Below are 16,631 nucleotides of genomic sequence, written 5' to 3'. Positions count from 1 at the left end.
TTGCGTCCTCCGTCATGAACGTAAAGCCTGCTGATTGGCTTACAGTTGGGCGAACTCAAACCAGAGTGTTCGCTCAATTGCATCAGTCTGTTCTGTTATCTGAAGTGAGGCTGTTGTTATCACACAGGCTGCCACCTCCGGTCGTCTGTCACTTACCTGCGTCCGGTTATCTCCAGGCTAATCAGAGGCAGAGGATTGACCGAAAATGATTCCATCAGCTGTCAGGGATTAAGCCATCTTTATTCAACCAGGTCAGGACAAACACTCAAACAATCAAATCAGTTTTTATTCCACAAGATCACAGTGATTGTGAAAACTTCGGCTTCTGAATCGTTTTGTAAAAAGCACCCCTTTATCAATGCATCCAGTCCTCACTTATACCTTATTTCACACGAAAATAACCATTCTGGCATCAATTAGGTGAGAGCGGGGCACAACCTAATGCTTTTTGACTTTCTCAGTTTGTGTAAATCCACTTGTGGTTCAGAGTATTTATTTTTTCCCCACATTAATTGTACACGTCTAGTACAATTATGTGGTTTTGTTTCATTAATACAGTGTATACTTTTTTCTTGATTTACCCCGAAAGAATGGAAGTGAAATGTCACAGCATGCCCCATAGGTCGGGTACATTGTAACATGTGAGGGGCACATTGTAACATGACCTTATGGCAGCTTAAAAATGTACCTGATATAATCAAAAAAATATCCATGACAAACTAAAATATGTTGTCAATAAAATACAATTATTAACTTTTTCAAATAAAAATAATGGCATTTTTTAATCATTATTTTTTTTTTTTTGAGTTTGACAACAAACACAAACCTCAAAACACAGTTATACAGCATATTTTAAAAAAATAGCCTAATAATAATTAAGCATTTCTAAAAATTTACTCTCAGTCTTTATTCACATTTTTCTCATGGTTTCTCAATAGAATTCATAAAAGTATATATAATAGCATATTTCTAATAGCTATCATTTCTAATATCAATTCTTAAATAACAGATATAAGATTACAGTACTATCAGATTAGTCTTATTTTAAATAAACAAAAATAAATTAAGTTAAATAAATGTTCAGTGATATCTTCCAAAGATTTTTAAATTTTGATGCATTTTATTTCTCTAAATAATATTTATTGCAAATAGTAAATACATATATATAGAGTAAATACATTTTTGTCTCAGTGCATGCATTGTTTTAGTTTGGCAGGGTCGCCGCTAGCTTAGCTTAGCATAATGAATGGAATCCTATGTTGCCAGCTAGCATGTCCCGAGTAAAAGTGATCCAAAAAAACAACAAAAACCCACCTAATTACTTCTTGTGGCCTGCGTATTCACAACGAGTACAAAAAGCGATGCAGATTAAGGCTAGGCGATTTCCTAGGCAGATATTGACTTTATTATGGGGAAGCAGAGGCGAAGCTCTGCTACTTGGGCGCAGAGATATCACGCAAAACATGAAATACCACAACTTCCGTTAACATACCGGCGTGAATAGTAGCTGGCTATTTTTCATACAGTACAATGGCAATGAACATGGCTGATTTTGTGAGAGACGAAGAGGGTTACTTCTTAGACAGTCAAGATCCAGAACCATACCTCTATGAACCAGAGTTTTCAGAAGAGGAGCTACGTCTGCGTGCTTTGGAAATAGAACGACAGGAGGAGGAGGTTGCGAACACTCAACAGCTGAACAGCACATTAATGCAATATCATATGTCAACATATAAAATGTACATAAACATTGAAGACTGTTCTGCTACTTTCTTTGGTCAAACTGCTTGTAGCCTTCTCTCTAGTCGTTATATTAAAACGCCTGAGTCAAAAGAACCAGACTAACTCGGTGAGAGAAATATAGCTAACTTAGCCCTCATTCATTTCATTTCACAGGTAACAATAACATCGTTTTTTATTTTATTTTAGTTTCGGTTGTTCACGCTAAACGGGTTGAATTCAACATGAGGTTATTCTAGAGGAGGCTAACTTTATTTGAACCATAGTCTATATACAGCTTCTCAGCATCTATCTTACAACCGAATAAAGACACAATAACATAAGGAAGAGTAATAAAAGACAACTTACATGTGCCGTCCCATCCATTTTCAAAGCACAGGCAGAACAAAGTGCACTTTTCAGTATCTTTCAGACGTAGTACACTCTAAAAAAAAAGGCTCGTAATCATAGGGGAACCTTTTTTAGTGCTATATAGCACCAATTTTGGTGCTTCAGTGGTTCTTCAGCGGTTCTTCAGAGGTGCTATATAGCACCTTAGTCAAAGAACCGGTGAAGAACCTCTGAAGAACCGCTGAAGAACCTCTGAAGAACCGCTGAAGAACCACTGAAGCACCAAAATTGGTGCTATATAGCACTAAAAAAGGTTCCCCTATGATTACGAGCCAAGAACCATTTTTGGTGCAATATAGAACCTTTTTTTTTTTAGAGTGTACCGTCTTTCTTGGCCCATATTGCATTTTTTCAAAGTAGTCCTCCGGTGCAAAATGCTCTTCGCAAACACGATACTGTTTAATTTTGTAGAGAGGCGTTGAAGTACAGATATCCAGAGCAGCTAGCCATTTATTTCTCAGTTCCACATTCAATGGAATTCTGTGAAACATTACATTAGTGTATGTCCGTTGCTTGTTCTCACAACCTTTTACTACGCAGGCAATTACCATGTTTGCTGTTACTGTAGCTGTAACTTCTCAAAATAAACAATCCAAAAGATAAGACACTCGGTTTAGGTTACGCTGGTATGTTATACTTTTTTCCCGTTTTTTGTTTGCGTTGCATGCCGGTCTGTTCACTGTTCAAGTTCATTGTGGCTTTGTGTGACTAAAAGGTCATTTAAAGGGATAGTTCACCCAAATCTGAAAATTCTGTCATCACTTACTCACCCTCAAATTGTTCCAAACCTGTATGAATTTATTTCTTCTGCTGAACACAAAAGAAGATACACTATGTTGCTAAAAGTTTTGACACCTGCCTTTACACGTGAACTTTAATGACATCCCATTCTTAATCCGTAGGGTTTAATATGGAGTTTGGCCCACCCTTTGCAGCTATAACAGCTTCAGCTCTTCTGGGGAGGCTTTCCACAAGGTTTAGGAGTGTGTGTGTTTATGGGAATTTTTGACCATTCTTCTTGAAGCGCATTTGTGAGGTCCGACACTGATGTTGGACGAGAAGGCCTGGCTCACAGTCTCTGCTCTAATTCATCCCAAAGATGTTCTATCGGGTTGAGGTCAGGACTCTGTGCAGGCCAGTCAAGCTCCTCCACACTAAACATGCTCCTCCATGTCTTTATGGACCTTGCTTTGTTCACTGGTGCGCAGTCAAGTTGGAACAGGAAGGGGCAATCCCACAATGTTCCCACAAAGTTGGGAGCATGACATTTTCTAAAATGTTTTGGTATGCTGAAGCAATAAGAGTTCCTTTCACTGGAACTAAGGGCCAAGCCCAACCCCTGAAAAACAGCCCCACACCATAATCCCCCCTCCACCAAACTTTACACTTGGCACAATGCAGTCAGGCAAGTACCGTTCTCCTGGCAACAACAAAACCCACACTCGTCCATCGGATTGCCAGACAGAGAAGTGTGATTGGTCACTCCAGAGAACACGTCTCCACTGCTCTAGAGTCCAGTGGTGGCGTGCTTTACACCACTGCATCTGACACTTTGCATTGTACTTGGTGATGTAGCCTAAGGCTTGGATGCAGCTGCTCGGCCATGGAAACCCATTTCATGAAGCTCTCTACACACTGTTCTTGAGCTAATCTGAAGGCCACACAAAGTTTGGAGGTCTGTAGCTATTGACTCTGCAGAAAGTTGTCGACTTCTGTGCACTGCACCTCAGCATGCGCTGACCCCACTCTATGATTTTACGTGGTCTACCACTTCGTGGCTGAGTTGCTGTTGTTCCCAATTGCTTCCACTTTATAATACCACTAACAGTTGACTGTAAAATGTTTAGTAGTGTGGAAATTTCACGAATGGACTTATTGCACAGTTGGCAATCTATTACGGTACCATGCTTGAATTCACTGAGCTCCTGAGAGCGACCCATTCTTTCACAAATGTTTGTACAATGCCTATATGTTTGCATGCCTAGGTGCTTGATTTGATACACCTTTGGCCATGGAAGTGATTGGAACACCTGAATTCAATGATTTGGAGGGGTGTCCCAATACTTTTGGGACACCCCTCAGAGCAGAGTCGGTAATTAAGTCAGGGAGTTGACTTGAGTAGTATGATTCATGAACTGGATCAACAGATTCATTGAAAATAATTTTGAATGATTTGCTCATTGATAGTTTTTGATTTCAACTCACTGATTCATTTATCTGGTTTTGCAGCTCACATGAAGACTCAATAATCTGTCAATATTTGCTTTTATGGAACAGTCTGTTATTGTTCAATACAAATGATTCAGATTCAAATAATGACAGAATTTCCATATTTCAGAGTATTGTTCCCTTTAAGATTTCCTTGAAGCTTAGTGAACTCAGAATGTGAAAGTGCCTCACATCAAACACACAAACCAAGTGTTGTATTTTTCAAGAATTTCTGTATTTGTTTGCCAACTGATTTGTAATCAAATATAGATTAAATAATTTCATTACTGTGTGAACAAAATCTAATTCATTAAATGTGGAGATAAAAGGGCTTCCGAATTGGCTTTCAGATCCAATTAAATGTTCCGCTTTTTAATGTTTAATGTTTAATTCATAGGTGTGGGGGTCGCGTCTTTGTTGCATGGTAAACTATAATTTGCAAAATTCAAGTCATATGTCAATAGCCCTTTTGGTCATAAATTTCGCATGCATGATATAAGGTGCATGTTCATGCAAATTCAGTAATGGACCTTTCATTTAGTAATTTCAGCACATTAATATGTGTTAGCAAATATGATTTATCAGTAATGGATGCCATTATTTTTGCTGGGCAATAAATCACTGGCTCATAAATGATTTATTTGTCAAGTGATGCATTTCGCCTCTTTCCAACAACTTACAGGAAACTAACAAGAGGGGGCGCCAGTAAAACAAAGTAGTTAAATGGGTACTTTTCATTTGAACATCGAAAACACTGTACATGCTCATTTGTTTAGAGTAACTGAATAAGCTTGAATCATATCTACGATTCAGTAATATATATGATTCCCATTACAAGGCCAGAAAAAGATGAGCAATTTCAACCACTTTAAGATAATAGGCACAAGCAACAACTGTTTTCATATTTGTTGAGAGCGAATATGCATTTACATGACTATAGGTTTGAAAGACCCTTGCAAATGGCACTTACTGTACATGGCTATCTTTTCACGACAGGTCTGTGCGTTGCTGGATCCATTTCAGCATTAGGCTGTATTACTGAGAGTATATAGCCTGTGTTCTGACCGTCAGGCAGGTGTTATTACCGCACTTCATTTGCAAGGTAAGTGACTATAGGCTGTGACAGTGGTGGAATTAGTAATGCGCTCCCGCTGTCATTTTTATCAACAGGGCCTGCAGGGAGGACGTGATAAAATGGATATTCCTCCCTCTGCATTAATACCCTCTGCCCCACTTTCAATTCCATTTACTTACCCGAGCACAGAATGAGGAATTTTACTATCGATTGCCAAGAGCAGAGGTAGATTCTTGCACTAACGTGTTGATTTTAGTGCTGGAAATCCTCACATCCACTGGCTTAGATGATGTTATGGAAAATAATATCGGTCTTATTTTATTGCAAATTTTATTCTTGTTATTAGGAAAAAGGAACAGTTTGTCCATGAATGTGGAATTAAATGTGAAGGAATCTTATAATAGACATCATTAGTGATTCCAATGTCTCATTTTATTGGATAGACTCTAACTTACCCCTTTTCCACCAGAATGAACCGAGTGCTAGTTCAGAGCCAGTGTTAGTGCCAGTTCGGAGTTGGTTCGACTGACGCGGCTTCTAAGAACCAGTTTGCCTTTCCACATGCTAGAGAGCCACCGCAGAGCCAGGTCTTATGTCACTGTAAACGTCTCATCTTTCTCAGCAACTCTAGTGAGGCAGCGGGAAACACAAACACACCAGGCTTGTTCGAGAAGCATCGGCGCTGCACAGACCGATCCGCGTATGATATGAAAATACCGCATGAGCGATTCAAAAGCATAAGGAGTCGTATGATCTCGCTGTACTTTGATGCCATACGGCGATCGGTCTGCACAGCGGCGATGCATCTCGAACAAGCCTTCCATCATCAATGGCGAACGTTGCGTTACTATTGATGCACATGGATACGATCCTACATCGGCATCAAAACACAGCGAATCCAACGCATTCATGCAGCTCGCCGTAATTTGTATAGACGGAGATTACAATCGAGCAGCTATTAGCTCAATTAGCTGCTATTTAAAAAATGGCGGTCACAAGTTTGTCTTGTTGGTCACGATAACCCCGCCCTCAGTCCCTGACGCAAGCGGTTCTTACTTCTTGACCAGCAATGTTTTGGTGCTATCGCCTATTTTTAAGTGTTTATTATAGTATTTTAAACACATACAATGTTAATTATGAAGTATTATAGTCTTATTTTGTTATTTTGAGGGGTTTTCTGTAAAATTATACCAATATTTTACATTTCTTTCACTTTATGTGTAAAGGGTATCTCACTGTATCTTTTGAATAGTAGTGTATTTATATTGTTATAGCAAATTCCTATAATTGTGTAAATTTATAAAATTTTACATGTGACAACTGGACATTTATGAAAAATCCTCATGTTTGTGTTACACATTTGTGTAATTGTAATTTAATTAACAACCCCCCCACCACCTTTGTGACAACTAGCCTTGGTCTCCCCCGTGTGTTTGGTGATAGTGATGCTATGGTTCAGCGTTAGAGGCCAGCGCTGCTTAGTATCAGACACAGCTGCAGCTTACAAGGTGGGTGGGGGAAGCAAATCAATGGCCATTGACCTTACGGTTCCCTTTCTGCTGAAGTGACTGACCACAGAGCAACATAAGCTGTTCTGCACTGCCCTTGTGTTTAACAGCCGTGCTTCATACGTAAAAAAAATCATAATAATAATCAGGGAATCATCATTTATGAATCAAAATAGTGCATTCATATTTATATTAAACAAAAAATGTGCTCTCAAATGTACACTCATGAAACATGTTTGTAACATGATGATTAATCCTTAATAAGTGGAGGTCGTTAATGTGCATTGTTTCCACAGTGAGGTTCACATCAGAGCACAGTTATAAATGAATTAAATGGTGAAAAGCACTGTTTAAATATGCATGTGATGTGGAGATAGATGGTGGGTCAAACTCTTAACTACTAACCATTCAATTATTCATGACAAAATGTTAAAATACATCGCCGCCCATATTTACCTGCACTTGGATTTGACAGCGTCCGTGAACAACTAGGCTGGGACTAGTGCATCAGCTGTGGACAGAGCTGTGGATGAAACGCTTTGGGGATTTGAACTGGAGACCCTGGTCTCATAACTCTCTGCCATAAGCATTGCAATATTCAACATTTATGAGGTTCTGATTTATGAGCTGGCAACCACACAGGTCACTCTTGTTTCTTGAAAAGCATTAGAGGAGCGTGGCATCTTCACATTTTGATTGTAGAGGCCTCACAGGAAGCACAACACCAGTTTATTCTCTGCATCATTTTGAATTTGAACCCATGTTAATTCTATTTATGGGGATAGTTCACCTAATAATGAAACGTGATATTCTAAACATGTATGACTTTCTGTCTTCTTTGGAACGTTACAGGTGAATTTTTGAAGAACATCCTGGCCACTCTTATCCATATAGGCAAGTCAAGTCACCTTTATTTATATAGCGCTTTTTACAATGCTGATTGTTTCAAAGCAGCTTCACAGTGTTAAACGGTGATGTCATCCAGCTCATGTATTGTCAATGCGGGCAGATCAGTAATATAGTTGAATATTTAGTGTCCCCAACTGAGCAAGCCAAAAGCCAAAGGCGACAGAGGCGACGGTGGCAAGGAACCCAAACTCCATCAGGTGACAGAATGGAGAAAAAAACCTTGGGAGAAACCAGGCTCAGTCGGGTGCCAGTTCTCCTCTGGCCAAAGAAACAAACAGTGTATTATTATGATTCAGGCAACATTACAAGTCAGAAGTCATATTAGAGAATATTCAGAATAATTGTCCAGTTCCATCTGATTGAAGATCGGAGTCATCACGCCGGAGATGGGTTTGTTGAGGATGTCGTGTTGATGAGGCATCAGATGAGGTCTCTGCAGACACTTCAGGGATGTGTTGGTCATGTCTAGGCGCAGGTCCTCCATCTGATCTGGAGCCCGGATCCGGCTGACTGCAGTAAACCTCGAGATAAACAGAGAGACTAAAATTAGCGTAGATGCCATTCTTTTTATGATGTAACCAGTACATCAAGTGCTGTGGGAAGTGTTCCCGGTTCCGGCAGACCTAGTTAATGCATCCTAAAACAATAATTTAACTGATTTGGATCATATAAATTGATAATGTTCTATCTGTATGCCATAGTAAAGAGATGTGTTTTTAGTTTAGATTTAAACTGACTGAGTGTGTCTGCTTTCCGAACAATGCTAGGAAGACTGTTCCAGAGTTTAGGTGCTAAATAGGAAAAGGATCGACCGCCTGCAGGTGATTTTGATATTAGGGTATTATCAACTGGCCAGAATTTTGAGACTGCAATAGACGTGATGGAGTATAATGCGTTAAGAGCTCGCTCAAGTATACTGGGGAGCTAAACCATTTAGTGCTTTGTAAGTAATTAGCAAAATTTTAAAATGTATACAATGTTTAATAGGGAGCCAGTGCAGTGTTGACAGAACCGGGCTAATATGGTCATATTTCCTGGTTCTATAAGAACTCGAGCTGCTGCGTTTTGGACCAGCTGGAGTTTATTTATTAAGCGAGCAGGGCAACGACCTAGTAGAGCATTGCAATAATCTAGCCTTGAGGTCATGAACGGATGAACTAACTGTTCAGCATTTTGCATTGAAAGCATGTGGCGTAATTTATATATATTGTTAAGATGGTAGAATGCAGTTTTACAGATGATAGCAACGTGGCTTTCAAATGAAAGATTTGTATCAAAGAGCACACTCAGGTTCCTAACTGATGATAAGGACTTGAAAGAGCAGCCATCAAGTGTTAGACAGTATTCTAGGTTACTACTTGTGGAGTTTTTTTGTCCAAGAATTAAAAATGTATTTTTTTTTTCTGAATTAAGTTGCAGGAAATTACCAGTCATCCAATTTTTTATATCAGCCATGCATCTCCCAGTGGTAGCATGTACAGGGTGAAAAGCAACGGTCCTAGCGCTGAGCCTTGCAGTACTCCATACTGAACTTGTGATCGGTGTGACATCTCTTCATTTACTGCTACAAACTGATAACAGTCAGATAAGTATGATTTAAACCATGCCAATGCAATTCCACTATTGCCAACATCATTTTCTTCTAAGAGAGTCGAGAAATAAGCAGATCTAGCAGTTTTTAAGGCCTTTCTGTACGCAATCATGCTCTCTTTCCATGAAATGCGAAAAACCTGCAGTTTTGTTTTCTTCCAGCTGCACTCCATTTTTCTGGCTGCTGTTTTAAGGGCCCGAGTGTGCTCGTTGTACCACAGCGTTAGACTGTTTTCTTTAATCTTCTTTAAGCGCAGAGGAGCAACTGTGTCTCAACTGCTGGAAAAGAGAAAGTCAATAATTTCTGTTGCAACATCGAGTTCCTCTAGGCTATCTGGGATGCTGAGGAGATGAAACTGAGGAAGATTATTTACAAAGCAGTCTTTAGTGGCAGTGGTGATAGTCCTGCCAAATTTGAAACGATGGGACGGCTTTGCAGCCTTTGCATATAGCTAATGAAAGTAAATGAAAATTGTAGCTGTCAAGCTCCAAAATAACAACAACAAAAATATTTTTTTAAAAACAAGTCTTCTGAAGCCTTGAAGTAGCTTTGTGTGAAGAAAAGAGGTCACTACTGAAAATCTTGTCATCAATATCTTCTTATGCCTGGCACACATTGTACGAATTTGGGCTGATGACGAAAGATGACCAATCATGGCGTTTTCTTTGGTTGTGGCTCCTACACGGTGGTCCTACGTCATACAGTAAGGGAGGTTCAAAGATGTCTTGCAACCAAAGATAGCGTGTGATCATTTTCTGACAGTGTCAGAAATGTATCATGATCCCACAGTGTGATTGCTGCTATGACCCTCGTCCACTGACTAGCCAATAAAAGTGCAACATGAAATGGCATATTGATCAACGTGACATGCCGCTAAAATGTAAAACTACTTACCTCAAGCTCCATTTGCAAAATTGGCATGCCAAGTTGGCCTCTTTTCCCGAGCTATGACCACGTTCCTCCTTCCTCTTTTTTTCAGTGCATATATAAATCACAATGGCCAAGATGCAATTCATCTTGCTCTACTTGTTTACCACTAGTTTATTAGATCCATGTTGTACAGTGTACAACATAATGTAATCATCTTATAGGGTTGCCGAAATCACAGTCTGTAGCAGGAGTTAGCGTGTTCATCAACAGTTGTTGTGATGTCTGATTTGTGACTGAATCGTTCTTGAATGATTTGTTTACAAATCAGAATGATCCAGTTTTAGGGAATGTTTACACAACACCGTTTTTCAAACTAAAACTTTTTATGCGTTTTGGCCATTCATTTACACGACAACAGCATTCTGGGGCCCTGAAAATGCAAGCTTTTGTAAACGATGCCTTTACCGTCTCCATGTAAACAACAAAGATGTGAATTTGTATCAACGGTGACGTCATGCGCATTACATGTTCACGCATACGTATTAAGTGTTCGTGGGTTGTATCTTGACAAAGCGTCAACTACTGGCCTGGCATGCATAATACAGCCTTTTTAGTAATTTTTGCAGATCCATGTGAATGGGGATCATTTTTACAATGTTGTCGTATGTTTTTAGTACATCATAACTTGTCGTGAACCAAATATACCCTTGGTTCAACTCAGTGATTTGGTGATTTTAAATAACTGTTTTCCATTTTATATTTTGAAATGTGATTTATTACTGTGACAACAAACCTGAATTTTCAGAAGTCATCACTCCAGTCTTCAGTCACATTATCCTTCAGAAATCATTATGAGCAAGGAATGCAGGCGAAGATATAGATCTAAGTCCAGGGGATTATTAAAAATACAAACAAAACTACAACCAGGAAAACAGGAATCCACGTGAAACACTAAATAACAACTGATAAGGAACAAAGGAAATACAAGGGCTATTTATACACAAGGGCTAACAAAGGTACAAGACACACCTGGGAACAATCAGGGACCTGATCAACATGAAAAACTACAAAAGGACTACAAAGATGGCAGACAGAACAGGAAACAGAAAGTATAACAAAAGTCTAGGGACAAACACAGAGAACATAAGGCAAAAATATGCTGATTTGATGCTCAAGAAATATTAATATGCTTAATATTTTTGTGGAAACCGTGATACAGTTTTTTCAAGACTCTTTGATGAACAGAAAGTTCAAAGACACACCATTTATTTGTAATAAAAATCTTTTGTAACATTATAAATGTCTTTACTGTAACTTTTGATCAATTTAATCCATCCTTGTTGAATACAATTATCCCTTTCCTTCAAAAAATATGTAAATAAAAATATACCAACCCCAAACTTTTAAAAGGTAATGTGTATCACATAAATCTTCTGGACCTCACTCACTTTTATCATATGAAAAAGCTAACCCGGATATACTTCTCTTCCTCGAAAAATCACATTTTGTGTTCCACAGAACAAAATAAGAGTTAGTAAAGGATGAAAGAATGTTACATTTTATGTGTACTGCCCCTTTAATTGGCCCCTGTAAGGTGGCTGATTGGTATACAAAAAACATCTAGGAGAAAACTTCCACTTTTCTGAGTTTCGATAGAAGTCCAACAGAACTGAATTATGACAAAAGTGCACCTTGTACATTCTTAATGGATCTGAAATGTATGCATGATTTAGTGCCTTCAGGCATTACTATTTCAGGCACAACAACTGACGCTTGGAATCCCTGTGGAGAGCCTGTTCATCCTGCATGAGATTCTTCCGGGGGAAAAAAAGAGAAAAAAATATTCTTGAGCCTATGCAGAAATCAGATCAACCAAAAACAATGTTCAACAATTAGTGATATTATCATGCCAGCGGTGTGACAGTCGCCACGGATATCCGGAGAGAACTGTAGGTGTCACTCCTGACATGGAAAGGGGGCTGAGTCCGTTCAGTAGGAGCTGTCATTCCGAGTCAGTGAGCTCTGTCTTGCAGAAGTGGGCCCCAGTCAGATGTTCACTATGCATGCTGCATTGTCTGCTTGCCTGTTCGATAGGGCTGGCAGCAAAAGGTGACATCTGGTGACTAATGTGCTCCCATGTTCCCCCTCTTCTCTGGGCGGCAGATGCTCTGCACAGGCAGATAGGAAGAGGGGGGTGAGCTTGAGATGGACAGGCAGTGTAACGCGTGTGTGTAATAAATGCAGTCTTTTGTAGTGCTTTTTTTGCAGCTGATCTGTTGGTGGCTGGTGAAGAAAGAGAGGATACAAACAATTAGCACGTTGAACACGGGTGATCTAAAACTGGTTCAGATATTTTGGATGACAAGCTATTTATAGCCAAAGCCAAAACACTAATAATAATCAGACTTTTTTAAATCAGTATTGGATGAAATGTCTTGCTTTGACATATTATAATCTGACTGTAAAAAAAGGTTATTTTATTAAAAGCAGTGTTAATTAATATTCAGTATTTTTATCTTTTTCCCTCGTTCTAAATATCCAGACATCCTTAAAATAAGATCCACGCGAGAAGCAAAATTGCTTTGAAAACAAGCAATTATCTTGAGGAGATCATAATGATCTTGATTAAAGTTCAAGATATAATTATAATTATCTAACATTGCTTAATGTTGTCTTATCTTAATAATGCTGCCCACATAAATGATCTTATTGATGTTAAGTGTTTTTACTAGATTTTATTTATTTATTTTTGGCATTTAGATTTGTTACTTTATATTTTTATTTAATATATAAAATGTATTATATTTGTTCTTATTTATTTAGATATTTTTATTTAAATTTAAGATGAGAATTGTTTGTATTTATTTATTTTATTTTATTTTATTTTGTACTATTGAGCTTCCTGGATTTTTATGTGTCTTGGCTCGACTTTTCTGTGGTCATATCTTTGTGTTTAATAGTGTCTGGAGAGTTTGCTTCAGCAGATCTTAAAGATAACACTTCCAGGGAGCTTCTTCAGCCCCCTTCCCACACTACCACATATTCCCATCATGCCATGTCACCCAGACAGCTGTGCTTAACCTCCCTCTGGCCTTTTTGCACAGCTGCAAGTGGGCTCTTTTACCCTTGTCTCACCCATGAGTGGGCCTGCGAACACGAGTACATGTGACAGAGGAGTGGACAGCTCCCATTCTGGTTCCTAACAGCCCTCGTTGTTTCTTAGCCACACAGAGACTTACAGCAGAAGTTCACACAATGCAACGCTGTGTCAGACCGGCGGTGCAAGGCTGTGCTGTTTCTAGACAGCCTCCAGCGCAAAACAAAGATGAATGTCTCCGTCGTGACATTATATTTTCTTGGAAAGCCAGCGTTTTGTAAGATATGCTTCTATCGTGTCTTGAAGTGTGCAAAAATAGCATGTGTTCCACAATAGTGCAATAGTGATAGTCCCTCTTGTTGTCTGATTGAACTGCCTTTATGCTGATATGGCAATTCACACACACATTCCACAGGAAGAAGTTATTAAAACCCTTTTCATTTTAAGCTATATTGCCCTGTCTTTCTTGAGAAAATACCCGTCCTCTTTGAGATGAAAAATCTGCAGAGAGAAAATGAATTGGCAGGTTGCTTCCCCCGGGGTCTCCTCTATCAGCTAGTGCAGTGGGTGACAAAATGCAGCGCATGTGTTCCCAATACAAACCTTATTCCATCTGTGGCCCTATCAGCCAGGAAATGACATATTTATCAGAGCAGTGTGGCCTTGCAGGCAGCAGAAAGCATAGAGGCTGCTGACTGTGAAATCTCCCAGAATTAACTGGGGCTGTCCTTTTCTCCCTCCACATTACTGTTCCCGGAGGGCCATGGCGGTTCAAAGTATCCTGCATCAAAATTGCTTTCCTATTTGTTGGGCTGCATACAATTGATAACATTTGTTTTGACCAAATAAATGCTCAAAAATAATAAATGCTCTTGCAAAATATAGAGAATTCACTGGACCGACTGTAATCTTTTGCAATCTTTTGAATTATTTAATCAAACAAATGTGTAAGTAAGACATGGAATGAAAAGACACGCAAAGTGTTTGAGGAATTGGCAAGATGAAAGATCTACACACGGAGACTGAATATACCATTACTGTCCTCAGTGCCAGGGACAAAACTGCACGCTATCAGTGCTCAAGCGTTTCAGAACAGCCTGAGGAAATGGCTTCTAATATTGTCTCAGTTTTCATGTTTTTTTTTCCAGGAGGGCCTAAAATGGAAAACATGTATTTTTGGAACATGAGGTTGTAAAAACTACAGCTAAATGTTACTAATTGAGTAACTTTGTGTGACACGATGAAGCTTGATGCGATTGTTTTTAGTTAATGGACAAAAAAAACACTAAATACTGACCATAAAAAGACAGAAGCTTTTTATTTTATTTTTTAATTTAATTTAATTTAACCATCATTAACAAATAATTAGGCTACTTTGTTTTTAACACACACACACACACACACACACACACACACGCACACACACACACACACACACACACACAGCAGTAGGATGAGGTGGAGGTGTGTAAACAGATGTGGTGTCAGTGTGGGGCACAGTATAAGGGATGTGCGCATGTGGCTTTCCTGTGTGAACAACAACAAACAGACCAGATCTTACACACAGAGTCACACGTACCACAATGTCAATCCAAGTTCATTCCAGGGGACAACTATTATATCCGTCTATCCTTGGTTTATTTTGGTCTGTGACGTAGTAGAACAAAAAAAAGAAGAAACATAGAAGATTCATTTTGGACTCCCCAAAATAACCTTACAGTGAACATAAATAATAAACAAAAATCCTTAGTGTGCAGAATATTTTAATAATAACTTTTTTCCACTATTAAGAACCTTTTGTTCTAGTTCCATGGATGTCAAAGGAACCATAGATGTCGATAAAGAACAAGTGTAGGCCTATTGTTTAGTTTTTAAAAAGCAAAGCAAGACTCTTTAACAGGCTGATGGTTTTATAATGTATGATACCAAAAAAGTTGCCATTGCTTATCTGTATTTAGGGTGACTGGCTGCTCAGCCAGGAGTTCACAATGTATAGAATAACCATTGAATATGACCATTTTCCTTTGGCTAACAGAGGGAATCTTATTAAATGGATGTTAAAGGATTAGTTCACGTTAAAATCAAAATGACCCCATGATTTACTCACCCTCAAGACATCCTAGGTGTATATGACTTTCTTCTTTCTGATGAACACAATCAGAGTTATATTATATCCTGATGTTTCCAAGCTTTAAAATGGCAGTGAACCACATGTGAACCACAGTGAACCACATGTTTGAAGCTCAAAAACATGTTTGAAGCTCAAACAAGTGCATCCATCCATTATAAACGTACTCCACACGGCTCCGGGGGGTTAATAAAGGCCTTCTGAAGCGAATCGATGGGTTTTTGTAAGAAAAAATATCCATATTTAACACTTTATAAAGTATAATCCACCAGACTGCCTTCCGTATTCAACTTACAATAAAAGCGTAACGCCTTTCAGCGTCTTACAAAAACACATCGATTTGCTTCAGAAGGCCCGGAGCCGTGTGGAGTACGTTTATAATGGATGATGGATACACTTTTTTGAGCTTCAAACTCGTGGGCCCTGTTCACTGCCATTATAAAGCTTGGAAGAGCCAGGATATTTGTTAATATAACTCCGATTGTGTTCATCAGAAAGAAGAAAGTCATATACACCTAGGATGGCTTGAGGGTGAGTAAATCATGGAGTAATTTTCATTTTAAAGTGAACTAATCCTTTAACTCACAGAGCAATATTAGGTGAAAAAGCTGTATTTGTGTGTAGCTGGCTGAATAAATCGCATCTTTTCTCTTCGGTGCTGTTAATCCATCAGTTTCCTTTAAGAAAAAATGGCTAAAATGGGCAGTTTTAGGTGTTTTTCTCCAATCAATCTTCTGTATGTGTCCCGCAGGACTGTAAACCTGACCACTCCACCCTTTGGTCACCGTATTGCAGCTGTAAAGTGCAGGTAGCAAGAAAAAGCATCCGATCACTATTAGCCGGGTAAAATCTTCTCCTGTGTAATTGCAATGTTCCACTTCAAAGACTCTGACAGGAAGGCTGGTGTAGGAGTGAGATATCCTTAAAAATAGCAATTAAAGAAGCTGAGGAATAATATGACCTCCGCTTCCTTGGGTCACAACACTGAAAAGACTGAATATATGAGATTCTCAGCCATACCTTTCAGCCACTGTTCAGAGCTTTTATATCAACATCCCTGCTTCCCCGATTAACATTCTCACGCTTAAAGGATTATTATGTCACAGCACATCTCT

The sequence above is a fragment of the Gobio gobio genome (assembly GCF_949357685.1).
Source record: "Gobio gobio genome assembly, chromosome: 18".
In the NCBI taxonomy this organism is placed as follows: domain Eukaryota; kingdom Metazoa; phylum Chordata; class Actinopteri; order Cypriniformes; family Gobionidae; genus Gobio; species Gobio gobio.
This window is presented reverse-complemented; position numbering follows the sequence as displayed.